At 30.3% G+C, this 12207-nt stretch overlaps 1 pseudogene; it reads right to left on the bottom strand.

The window, feature by feature from the left end:
* Positions 1-10223: 10223 nt before the first annotated feature.
* On the bottom strand, positions 10224-11988 carry LOC143611298 (rust resistance kinase Lr10-like; annotated as a pseudogene).
* Positions 11989-12207: the final 219 nt, after the last annotated feature.

Here is a 12207-nt window from a genome sequence, read left to right as displayed (position 1 = left end):
ACGCTCGAGTTTTACCAACCTGTCCGGCGCAACGCGCCTGGTAAAACCGTAGTTCTCTAATATAAAGTGGAGGATAAGACACACACTCGATCTTTGCACTCATGCTTCACATTCATGGGTCTTATCCATCATCCCATTTTAGTATCACAACACAAAAGTTAGCCTAAACTCTACTAGAATCGGTGGAGTGAGAATAAAGCAAACAAATTATACAAGTTAAACACAAAACTAGTACTATCTATATGCATATGCATGCATAGGCGGATTCAAAATTTTTTGCTAAGAGCGGCCAACTATTTTAAAGGCCAGAACGGTATAAACTTTTGGTGCACAAAAGAGTGTATATTGGCCTTATTATACACTATCCTTAATTTAAAAGTTAAATACATATTATATTATAGCAAATATATTTAAGACATATTTAATTTAATTTAAACATAGCCATATTCATTATCTTCATCCTTTATTTTCTCTTCAAAGTTTATTGGCATCTCATTGGCTCACAACCAAAAAAATATATTATTAGCTACTATTTATGTTTGCTCTCCAATTTATTTCGTAATTGACATTGACCGACAGTGCAAAACTAGAATATGGGAACGATAGGGTCTATATATTGTATGCATCAATTATCCTCATTATGAGGAAAGTGAATATGAGGCTGTTATGCATCTAAGTTAAATACGAAACCCATCAAAACGACGTAGTTTTGATTAGATCTACTTAAGACACAATTTTAACCCTAAACATTCTCTTTCAACGTGTATTTTCGTTGTATCTTCTTCTTCTCCAATATCCTCTTATCAGTTATCACATATGGAACACGTAAGAGTCAATTAATTATGTATCAAGGTATTAATTGGGAATTAGTTTTCTATTTTTTATTTGGATGGTGAAGAACCTATTTCTTCAATATTAGAATATCAAAATCAATACCTGCTAGAATTTATATGAGAATAATCTTATCTTACTACACTAATAAAAGAAAATGTTGAAGCTTAGGTGTCAAGTCTATATTCCTCATAATCTTAATCTCTCATCTCATTCATTCTAGCTATCCATGGGCTATGAGTCAAAACTAATTTGTCAATTGGGTTATAACATAGTGTGATTTTATTTATTATTGAGTTAAATATCATTTTCAGACCCAATGTTTGATCAACTACACAACTTTAATATATTCATAAGTATTTTGAGAATTATAATTAAAATAAGACCTTATTTATTTTTATAATTTAACAAATCCCGTGTAATACACGGGTTCAAAAGCTAGTTAGCTATGTATCTAAATATGAACTGGAAATTAGCTTTCTTTGGACCGTAAAGGTCTAAAGGATGTGTTTCTTCAATATTGGAATATCAATTTCAATACATGTTTTCAATAATATCAGAATCTGCTAGTTTTGATTTGGGAATAATCAATTATGCATCTATATTCTTTAGCTTAGAAAAAAAAAAGCTTGAATTCTGTCAGCTTATCATACAGTTATTTTTAACGTAATTTATGTATAAGTTTAATTACTATTATTCTATAGAGATATGCTTTTAAACCATTAAATATAATAAATTATATAAACAAAAACAACAATCATATCCAGTAAATCCCACAGATAGTAAAATATTAGTGTGGTCTGGGAAGGGTGGGATGTAGGCAAACCTTACCTCTATCCATGAGGAATAGAGAGGCTGCTTCCAAGGGACCCCCGGCTCCAAAAACAAACAACTAATAGTAGAAAAGTAAATGACGTATAAAATATATTATTAGGAAAGTGTAATATTTAGTACTAACGAGAAAAAAAGTAGATAGAATAATTATAATAAATAGCAGTATTAGTAGTAAGATAAACAAGAATAGTAACAGAAACAAATTATACTAAGTAGGTAAGGTTATAACTCTAAGACATATTTCCAAAACAAAACTATATTATCTCCCTAGAAGTCGTTAACCTTAATCCTACGTCTCCAAGAAGTCTTATCATCAACCATATCCTCGTTTTTGGCCTTGTAATATATAAATATAAATTATATATAAAATAAAAAACCCGTTTTGACTAAATGATAAGCGTTTTAACCAAGAATCAATATTTTTAACATAATTTATGAATAAGAATAATTTAGCTTTTAACCAATTCAGGTCCGAACCAAATTGATACCGTTTTGACCCAAAGTCATCGTTCTAGTATAAATCAAAATTGATACTTTTTTTAACCAACCCTTTTTGAACCGAATTCACTTTTCTTATAACCTGTTCGACTTGTTACCATGCTCGACCAAACCAGCCCGCTTAATCCTATTCAATACCTCTTTTAAACCGAACCAAAATTGATACTTTTTTTCAAATAGCCCGTTTTAACCCGAACTTATTTTGCTTATAACACGTTTTTCCTAAACCAAAACTCATATTAAGAAAAGGGGATAAAAAAAAAACGTTTTGACCTGATCTAAGTTTGCTTTTAACCAGGCCAGACCCAAACCAAATTACTACCATTTAACCCAAACTCATTTTTCATATAATCTGTTTTAACCCAAAACCAAAATTGATGCTTTTTTAACCAGCCTATTTTGAACCAAATTCACTTTTCTTATAACCTGTTATGACAAACCTGTTTGAAGATCCCACTTTCTAACTTTCTGCATGAACACAATGTTTTATATATTTACAATTCTTCATTAAACAGATTTGTTTATTATAATTATTCAAAAACACACCTCGTAGATAGCAGATGCCCCTTTTGTGTTACATACATAAGATATATCAAGAAAAAGAAAATATCAAAATTATTCTTGTATATGAAATTATTACAATTTTTACATGCATTGAAAGAAAGAAATATACATGCCTTCCTTTACTTGTATATGTCTATGCTTACGCCAAGTGAGGGAATAAATAATCAGGTGCGGTGAGTACAATAAATCTAAAGAAAATAAATAAAGAACAATATTATTAAAAGCTTGCAAAGAGAGCGTAATTTTGTCTTTGAGTTCTCAATTACACCATACTGTAACCCCAAATTTTAATTTAGAAAAAAAAAAAAACAAAAAAAACTAAGCACAGTATAAAAAGAAAATCCTTGAAAGGAAATAGCTAAAGTTAAAGAATCATCATTGGTACTCGGTTATTTTTATGGTCATGTCAAAACAAGCAACAAATTAACTGATTGATTAAACAAACAACACAAAGAAAGCATACATGTACTTCCAATAGCTGATTCGGTTTAAAGAAAATCCAGCATAAACAACAAGAAGCTAAAAAGCAACACATAAACAAAATAATTAGCAGGATTCGGAACGTGGACGGTACACGTGCGTAAAAGAATCGGAAAGAAAAGTTATAAAAGTTATATATATCGCAAAGAATCGGACTTGAACCTGCGTAAAAGCTACATGAAAACTTATAAAAATCCTAAGCATAACATTATAGGTTCGTTTAACCGATAAAAGCAAGACACCATGTAATTTGTTGGGAAGGAATCTAGCTGCAACATCTTCACTCAATGTATAACTTGCTTGGCTCTTCATGCATCTTTAAATATCCACAACAAAATTATACAATCAAAAAATGCGGCAGATGAACATCAACAATGAGTTAGTTTTTATCATTATAAGAAATGCACTAAATACGTACAATAACCAAGTTTTATCAATCAATTCAAAAGAAACATCAAAATAATTAATACCACATGTGCTACACATTTCAGTACAATCACTAGTAGAAAGCATTCAATGGAGGGTGCCGGAGAGTCGCCGGGTAATTACATAACTGAAGGAAGGAAGAAAATGCCGTCAGTGGTGAGTGAATAATAAATATATCGCTTCTCTTTGTTAAATTGTGAACTGTTTACATTCCAAATGATTAAAGGGTAAAATATCATGTAAAACTCTTAATGACACTTTAAAAGGATAAAACAGTAATTACATGAAACTTGAAGCTTCATCAAGTTAGTATGACACGCTTTAAGACGAGATGATGTAATGATAAACTAGGATAATAACTCGTGTTACACACGGATGGAAAACAAATTAAGAAACAATATAAAATGTAAAAAACATATTCAATCAACACAAATATTTGACATAAGTTTTTTACCAGCAGATATTACAAAAGATGTTAAACTATGTCTATAAGATAAAAAGAAAATACTTTATAAATAAATAAATCATTAAATAAGGAATAATATAACATAAATGAACCATTATACCTGAAAAAATAAAAAAAACACATTAGTAACATATTTTGTAATATTATTTGAAAACTAAGCTTACAAATACATATCAGGTTTAAACTTATATTTTCACCCGTGTAGAGTTTTCGTTCAAAAACCTTTTGAAACAAAAAATGTCGGGTTTAAAAACCTTAGCTTGCATTTGATTCTCCTGTCATGAAATAATAATAATAATAATAATAATAATAATAATAATAATAATAATAATAAGAAACACGTGTAGATAATTAATGAAAAGAGTAGCATAGAGAAAGGAAAATATAAAACCATAAAAAACTTACAGATTGATCCATGAGGACCATCTCCATCAAAAAGTTCTCGTTTGGAGGGTTTGTTATCCTTGACGGTCCATACTCTCAAAACTCTAACCTTAACTGTGGATGGAGATGTTTTGAGAACATCAATTTTATCCAACATTGTAAAGTTTTGAACCTCCATTGTAATCTATTTTAAATAAAACGATAAATGACTTTATTGAAATAATTCTTTTAAATATAAAGTTTATAATTAACAATTGAATAACTTACTTTGTAAAAGTTTCAAAGGCAGAAGATTGTTTTAACGTGGAGAATGCATCTATGAGCGGATGTTATATACTACATATGGAGATGTTTATTTTTGATAAACACCGTAAGTTCATAAATCGTTTTAATTATATTTATAAATCGAATTCAATATAATGCAATATACATCCTATAAATAAAACCCTATAAATAAGCCTATAAATGAAGCATATAATTTCTAATAAAAATCCAGTGCTTGATTTTTGGAACTACCAAAAATTAGACATCTAACTATAATAATAAACCAATTTGACCTGTTGACTAATTTAGAAACCGTTTTAATTAACCCATTTTCTTTTCTTTTTCTTTTTTATTGAAATGTTTACCGGGGATCCACCCCCTTTAAAAGAATTTCCTAGTTTGTATTTTGTAAGATTGTTTTAACTGTTTTTTTGTAAGATTGTTGTTGCGGGATTTTTTTAATTAAAAATAACAATTTTTGTAAGGTAGTGAATTTCTAGTCAATACACAACTAATTGATCAACTATATTAAAAAAGATTTTAGTTTCAAAAAATTAATGCTACCAAAAATTAATTGTGAATATGCGGAAAATAATTATATGGAAATGTGATGATATGGAGTCATATGTGGACATCCTAGATAAATGACACGTGGACAGAATTGAGTTGCTTTATTATATTAGTTAGATTATAACAGTTAGGTTCTGATCCATAGATAATAAGATTTTCAAATTTTAAATTGATAGGTCATAAAAATAAATTAATATTAGTGAAACTTAGAAAAAGACGTATTATGAACAAAAAATCACAATATATAAACATAATTTTAAGTAACAAACATATTAAACATCATATCGATTAACCGATAATTTAAAAAAAATCATACCTTTAAACCCTAAATAGATTAAAACATAAATCGATTAATAGGAATAGATTAAATATCAAATATATTAACCGTTAGTATAAAAAATCATGCAGTTAAACCCTAAATCCAATAACAGTGAATCAATTTGATGTTGTTCTTCACAAAAATCGATTAAACACTAAAATATAAATCATACCTGATAATTGCAAACGCTGAACATATTTGATGTTGTTTGGATTATGAAATCGACAAATCATGAAGAACCGGTTATAGATGAGGCGAAGAATCTGGTTACAAACAATGGGGAGCGTTATGATTTTTGAACGAAGCATGCGCCTTTTAAAGAAAAAAACGATGAACAATATAAACATAGTAAATTTAATAAGTTTTTTAATTCTAACAATAATTAGAATAATTAATATTATAATTACATTAATAAGTTACAAAAATATAAAAGTCAATATCATTGATTAAAATTTTATGGTGAATATGTGAAAATTAGATTTATGGAAGGTTGATAACATAAAAACATAAAAGCCTATGTGGACAACCTAGGTAAAGGACACGTGGACAAAATTGTGTTGATTTAATATATTAGTTAGATTACTTTTTTTACATAATTATGAAATATCCTTGTTGTCCCTATCATGCATTATAAAATGACCTTGGTGTCCATCATTCCTCCTTTATATATAAAAATGAATACAAGTTTAAATAAACAAAACCTTTAAAATTTTTGTGGCTTCCCCCTACATCATCTCAAGCCACCAGAATGTTTTATTTGTAAATTGAGACTTTTCATACATTTGACCTAAATTCACGGGTATGGTATCCAAACCAAGATAGCCTTAAACGGGTTATAGCATCTCATTAAATTAAAAATTGATACCACCAAATATTTGATATGAAAATCCTATAAAATAGGAACATACTAAAAATTAATATCTGATTTTTTTTTTAAAAAAGATATTATTTATAATTAAGAAACAGTTTTAAAAGTAAAAAAATAAGCGGGTCATGGGTCTCATCAAACCCAGATAGCTTTTAAACAGGGTAATAACATCTCTTTTTTTTGTGAAACCCTTTCATCATCAAATCCTAAGTATATTATTAACTTTTTTACAATAAATAAAATTAAAATACAAAAATATATATAGGCATGATAAATGAATAATATAAAACAACCACCGTCAAGCAAACTTTTATAAACATATACATCATTTAGCGGAATGTGTAGTATATCTTCTCGTAAGAGAATGTGAGCAAACTTTTTGTTTGTCCTGCCTTTATTATAATTCAAAGAAGATGGCTTTTTACTAAAAAAAAAAATTATAAATGCAAAATTGAAAAATGTAATTGAGTAATGATTGATAAGAGTTTTGACTACATTATTTCTTGTAAAACTCTAAATTTTGACCGGACGTCATGTGGCATGAAACGTCCCTGTGTGTAAAGTTTTGACAGCGCATGGAATAAAAACTTGAGAAGAAGGATAACCTAACATACTATGCCACAAACTATTTTAACTTTTATATAATTTTACTATCTTATATTTCTTTTATTAAAATCTGCTTTTTTTTCTCATCTCAAAAACAAATGTTTAAATGTTATAGCTTTGGACAACAATGCAGCAACGATAATTTTCGTTGCCGATTGTGCGGTGTTACATGCTCAAATGCATCAAGTCTAGATAAACATCTTTCAGGCAAAACACATGTATTGATGTTATGACTCTTTGAGATGTGGGTCTCATTATCCTAAATTCATAATGATTTTATGTTGTTTGGGACGTTTTGTTACTTTAAAAAAAACCGAAGTTGGTTTTTATATCTAAGATAATGTTTTCTTATGTTTAAAATACTATTTTCGGTTTTGTGAGATTAACATTGTTTTAAATTATGAGTACATGGTATTTTTCTTATCTGTTTTTTTTTCTGATTGTGGACATAAGTTTTGATAACATAACATAACATAACATAACATAACATAATATATATATATATATATATATTTATTTATTTATACTTGTGTATATTGTTTATTTAACTTTTTGAATTAGATATCAATCTTTTATTTTAATACTATTCTTCTTAAAAATATAAATTTCTATTTTAAATTATTATTATTATTAAATGATCGAATTATGTTTTTAATAATAACCGTGTATCCTTAATAGGAAAAATTAACTAAATAAATTTTAAGAATTATCTACAAAGAAAATTTTAGAGATTTATGTTCCAATTTTAGATTTAAAACAAGGGATGCAATCAATTTCTAATATTTGATAAAAAGAGTATAAATGTTGTATACAAATAAATTTTAAGGGATTTATAAAATTTTACAATATAACTTTTTTTATATTTTATATAAGTTGTATCTTATTCACCGTTATAATACATATTTATATTCATTCATCAAATATCAAATTGGCTTAAGTGTTTTACATCTTTTTGTTCTTTTTACACATATATTAAACTAGTTCGATTCTCACTTGTGGTACTTTGGATGGATATTGGCAATGAAGGATATGATCTTGGCTTAGCGAGGTTGTTAGTTCGAATCCTGAGCCCAACCGGGTTTAGTTGCACCATATGTTACGTAGAGAGTTCAGCTCTTGTGGTGGCACAACGACAATCAAATGGCAGCTGACAGTATGGTTTCCTGGGAGAACGCCTAAGCCAAACTCTGAAGCCAGCGTGGGCCCAGTTAAGACAACATAATCTGGCCAGAGTTGGGCAACGAGGCTCTACAAATTGAAAAGTGTAGTGACCATAAGAAAGTCATCGTTATAAAAAAATTAACCTAGCGGATAAATATGACCATTTAAAGGTAAAAAAATTGAAACGGTTAAAAACTACATGTTTTCTTTTTGATGAAATGGTAAATATGAAAATTTCAAATTTATGAAAAGATGAGGATAGAATGTTGCCAATTCTTAAATTGTTTCTAGCGAAAAGGATTAATGTGAAACTTAACCGTTTATAAAGAAATATTTAGAGCAGGGTCGGCCCAAGTTTTTTGATGGCCTAAAGCAAACACTAAAATTGAGGCCTTTTTCTTTTTTCCCTTATTAGCAGCCACAAGTAACCAAGAGCTAAAAAAAATAGTAAATTGTAAAATAGATAGACTAAAACTTACCAAAAATTGTTGTATTTCTAGGTACTCTCGTTCAACCGTTCTAAATGTACCCAAAACTCTTGTTGCCATTGTTCGTGTTTTTTAGAGTTGTTTAATTTGCAACAAGGTTAGAATCATCATACATGCTAAAGATAAACTTGAAACAGAATAAAAACTTGAAATTTGGCATGGTGATGATATGTGGACTGCAAATGATTTGCAGCAATTAAACACAAACCAATCAAACCTAAAATTTGAAATTTTCTTGCAAGCCAAAATTCAAATCTTAATCAATAAGAAACCTACAGGGAGAAAAATAAACAAAGGAATATAAGAAAAATACAATAAGAGAATGAGGCATTTGTTTAAATACAACAAAGGAATATCGCAAATACTACTCAACTAGGGATGAGCTCGGTACCGATCGATACTGGTATCGAAAATATCGATCCCAAAAATCGTAAATTCTTAGTACCGGTACCGGTATTTAAGGTTAAAATTCGGGAAATATCCGGTACCGTACTGATCCCGAAACTCAAAACATTGGTATCGATTCGGTACCGAATCGTTACAGATTTCGGAACCGGTTCCACCGGTACCGATGGTACCAATCGATAAAATTTGCTCATCCCTATACTCAACTAGGTATGCTACATTCAACATCAATCCTCAAACACAGAAGTCTCCCTTGCATTAAATGATGAAAATTTTCATTAGCAATGGAAGAATATGATAATCAATAACGTACTAGAGATAATAAATCAATAATCACATCTCTTAATTTAAGAATTAAATCACTGTGAGAATTTAACATTACAACAATTAATAAAAAGCAATCAAGAACTCAAAGTTGGAAGATCAAAACTAAAATTAAATAGCGTACCAGAAAAAAATCGAACAAAAAGTGATAATTGGTTCTGGAAAAATGGAAAGGCAATAGCAATTTTGTTTCATCACCCAAGTAGTTTGCTCCCTTCCAAGTTCCAATCGTCTTTTGCTGCCAGATATGAAATTTCAGTTCTAAAAATGGGGCCTTATTTGTGAGGGGGGCTCAAGCCCTAGCTTCACTCCTCTCTACTGTAGGGCCTTATTTAGAGCATGTTTGGGATTGAGTTTGAAAAATGTTTATTGTCTTATTGGTTTTTTCAAAAAGCCATTTTGGAAAGTTAGGATTTGAGACTTTTGAAAAACTGTTTTTTAATCATTTCTAAAAGCTAAAATAAAAAATATTTTTGTGATTGCCAAACACATTTTAACTTATTGGCTTTTTGAAAACACCAATAAACCAATAAACATTTTTCAAACTCAATTCCAAGCATGCTCAGATGCATATAACATTTCTTAAGTTTACATGGATATGTATGAAATTCTCCACATTAATAAGAGTTAACTAGCATAGCAGTGCGTAAATGACAGATTAAAAACATTATAAAGTGTTGGTAGTACGTGAACAATAAAATGCAACTAATCTGTAGTTGATCTATCAACCGGTATTTATGGCGAACACATATAAGGTTTTGGGGGGATTTCCAATAACTCTAAGCCGCCTTCTAACATTTCCAACACCTTGGCGATTGCCGGACGGTTCAAGGGATTAGTTTGCGTGCACCACAAACCCACAATAATCATCTTCCTTGCCGTCTCGTTCTCTTCATCACTCACAATCCCATGCAGTCCTAGGTGTTCTTCTCCTGATTCAACTTTCTTATATATCCAACGAGGAAAGTATATTTCACTCGTATGATCAACTTCAATCTCAACGTTTCTCCTCCCTCCAACCATTTCTAGAATCATCATTCCATAACTATAAACATCAGATTTGTGGGAAACCTGACCGAAACTTCTAGAAAATAATTCAGGTGCGATATACCCTGGAGTTCCTCTTGTACACGACACTGATATCATACTTCTCTTCTCAAGGAACAGCTTTGCCAGCCCAAAGTCAGATATTTTAGGACAGAAATCTTGATCCAAAAGAATATTATGGGGCTTAATGTCAAAATGCAAGATCTGTGTGTTACATCCCCTATGCAAGTATTCTAAACCTCTAGCAATCCCGATAGCAATCTGTTGCAACTTGTCCCACCCAAGTTGATTAATACTTGAAGAGCCCCGACCATAAATGAACCTCTCAAGGGATCCATTGGGCATGAATTCATAAATCAAAGCTCTTCGACGCCCCTCTAAACAAAATCCCACTAGATTGACGATATTAACATGTGAAGTCCTGCAACACTAGCTACTTCATTAATAAAATCTTCACCGTTATCTTTTGTTTCACTTAAAACCTTTACCGCCACTAAATTCTCATTGCTTAATGATCCTTTGTACACAGATCCGAAGCCACCTTGGCCTAGTTTAACTTCAAATGAGCTTGTAATCTTCTGGATTTGTGAATAAGAGTATCTTTTTGGAGCAAAAAATTCATTATTCTTTAAAAAAATTTCAGCATTGGCGTTATACTTTGCCTTTTTTCTCCACCAAAACTTCCAGTTTAATCCAAGTAAAATTGCCCCAAAAAGAGGGAGCGATACTACCAGGATGAGCTTATGATAAAAGCTATCATTATTTTTTTTCACTGGTATTTGACTTTCACAAAGTTTCAATCCAGTAACATTTCCACACAAACCTAGATTACCTTGGAATACTTGTATAGACGAATTCATGAATATAGCAAATGAGGTGGGAACTGGACCTACTAGCTCATTGTAAGACAGGTTGAAATCAATCCCTCCCGACAATTTTCCTAAGGCATCAGGAAGTGAACCAGATAATCTATTGTGTGAAAGGTTTAGAGTTGCTAAATTTACTAAACTTTGGATTTCACTTGGTATCTCTCCCATTAGAGAATTCCAAGAGAAATCAAGTGTAGTAAGGTTGCTTAACTGACCAACCTCGGATGGGATTTTTCCATTGATTTTGTTATTACTAAGATTCAAGTAATGGATTTGTTTCCACTCACCAATATATTTTGGTATCGACCCGTTCAATTTGTTTGTGGAAAGATCAAAATGTTCCATCTTATGAAGTGATCCAAGTTCTTGAGGTATAGCACCTGAAAGCTGGTTGTCTTTCAAGGACAAATACAACATACCTTTCATCTTTCCAAATTTTTTTGGAATCTCACCAACCAAATTATTTGAAGAAAGATCAAGCCTTTGAAGTTGAGTTGAATTTCCAAATTCAGGTGGTATGCAACCACTGATGTTGTTGTATCCCATCACTAAAACTGTTAAATTCTTGCATTTATTACACCAGTTTTGAGACAGCTGCCCATAAAAATTGTTATGGCTGATGTCAAGGAGATATAAACTTGGATGCACCCCAATACTGTTTGACACATCTCCAATAAATTGATTAAAATCAAAATAAGCTTTTATTAAGCTGGAGCAATTTTTTAGGCCTATAGGTATAGACCCGGTGAGTTGATTATGACTTAGTGATAAATATTGAAGCCTTCCTCCATGGCAGAAATCTT

The sequence above is a fragment of the Bidens hawaiensis genome, unplaced genomic scaffold, assembly GCF_021521415.1.
Source record: "Bidens hawaiensis isolate Kalapana, Puna unplaced genomic scaffold, B.hawaiensis_p1.1 tig00030479_1, whole genome shotgun sequence".
Classification (NCBI taxonomy): domain Eukaryota; kingdom Viridiplantae; phylum Streptophyta; class Magnoliopsida; order Asterales; family Asteraceae; genus Bidens; species Bidens hawaiensis.
The sequence above is the reverse complement of the archived record's forward strand: the minus strand, read 5'-3'. Positions and strand labels throughout refer to the sequence as shown.